We start from the raw sequence: 2,128 nt of genomic DNA, 5'->3' as shown, positions 1-2,128 counted from the left end.
GGATTGGAAAATCCGAGAGGATTCAGCTAGTCTCTCGCTCTGCCACTCTCTGTGGTTTGTGCTCATACCACGTCTTAACTCTCTCTATCAAATATTTCACTTTCGCTACCTGGTCGTGTCGCCACAGCTTGTAAAGGTTTTGAGCAAGTCTAGATATGCGTTCGTGATATGGACAATGGTTTCATCCATTCTATTGCAGATTCGGCGCATTTATTATTGTTAATATTATTATTATTATTGTTCAGTAGTTTTATTTTTATAACGTGCTTTCACTTCACTACCGAGCGCAGCTCTGTGCGCCTTGGGTATGTGCTGTGGTTTGCTGTGGTGCTCTTATGTTTACTGTATTGAAAGTGTTTTGCGTAGAATGTGTGCAGTACCCAGTAGTGCAATTTTCTGTATGTTATATATATTTGTAAGTCCTGGTGTTTTTGCTCATTGTTTTATCGAGGTCTATATTTACATTATTTTTCTTCCATATTTTATATGTATGTGTTGTTGCGTTTTCGTTTTTTGGGTAGAGCACTGCTGTGAAATAGGCGTATAGTATCGAAATGTATTCCTCACGTGTCCATTTATGCCGTTTTGGTTTTGTTTGCGGGACATGAGGAACAACGTCCGGTCCTTTATTTTGACGGTCATCGTTTTCGTAGGGTACCGGTTCGTTTATTTCTGTTGTCAGATTGTTTTGCACCTTCAGATCTTCGTATTTTTTTCGTAACAAGCTTACAGTACGCACTTCTCGGTTGTTATTCTTGGGTGTAATAATACCGGTGTTATTTAATCTGTTTGTAATTTGTTTGTACATGGTGTTTTTTGGGTTCGAAGATGGTTTGATTTTGATGTAACACGTGTGTTTACGATCGCTGTGCGGGTAGTGGAGGTATCAAGTTAAAATACATCATTATATTTGGAAAAATAGAAATAAATTTCAATGAGTATTACTTACTCGGATACAGTCCAACCCTTTGTCAGCTATTTTTTGGCTCAATGCGATGTCTTTATTTCCGATTCTTTTGGATATGTTTCGGAGCAGTGATTTATCGTTCTCACATGTTAAACTTCCCCGGTGTCTTCCTATTATTATTATTATTATTATTATTATTATTATTATTTTATGTTTGACTTTTGTTTTGCATTTGTACAAGTTGGATCCAAGTCTCACCCAGAGACCTCAAGAGACAACAAGTTAGAAGTTCATGTAGGTGTTATGCCTAGGGTACCATATATTTGGATTTGTACAGTTTTGTTCAAGTGAATGTTTAAGAAACCATAAGAAAATTATGTTTGCTTTAAAATTTGAGATCACATAGACAGTATTTTACGTAGGATATGGGCAGTTCCCATGAGCACTATCTTTTGGACTTCAGCCATTTTGGGGTTTCCTGGTATCTGAGCTAGGTAGTAATCAGCCCGTTTCGCTGTCATTCCCAGGGCACCTATGACAATAGGTATTGTTTTCGTCTTCAGATTCCACATTTTGCTAATTTCTATTTCAAGATCTTTATATTTGCTCAGTTTTTGGTAGGTCTTGACAGATACGTTTATATCGATTGGGACAGTCATATCAATGAGGAGGCATGATTTTTGTCTGAAGTCTTTCAGTATGATGTCTGGCCTATTTGCGTCTATCTTTCTGTCAGTTTGAATGGTGAAGTTCCAGAGGAGTGCAATGTGATCATTTTCAAGTACTGGGGGTGGTTTGTGTTCCCACCAGTTTTTATCATGGGGCAAGTCCAGGTTTTTGCATATTACCCAGTGAATATATTGTGAATATATTATTATTATTATTATTATTATTATTATTATTATTATTATTATTATTATTATTAGGGTGGTGATCTGGCAGAAATGTTAGCACACCGGGCGAGATGCTTAGCGATATTTCGTCTGTCTTAGTGCGCGACAGCATGAGTTGTTATCATCATTACATCATCTTCTCCATCATCGTCACGATCATCATCAGCAGCAACAGCAGCAGCAGCAGCAGCAGCAACAACAGCAGCAGCATCGGCAGATACTCTCTTTCTACTCTAGGAACAAAGGCCCGAAATTTTGGGGGAGGAGGCCAATCGATTAGATCGACCACAGTACACAACTGGAATTTGATTTATCGACCCCGAAAGAA

This window comes from Octopus bimaculoides, chromosome 6 (genome assembly GCF_046866305.1).
Source record: "Octopus bimaculoides isolate indiv1 chromosome 6, ASM4686630v1, whole genome shotgun sequence".
Classification (NCBI taxonomy): Eukaryota; Metazoa; Mollusca; class Cephalopoda; order Octopoda; family Octopodidae; genus Octopus; species Octopus bimaculoides.
The sequence above is the reverse complement of the archived record's forward strand: the minus strand, read 5'-3'. Positions refer to the sequence as shown.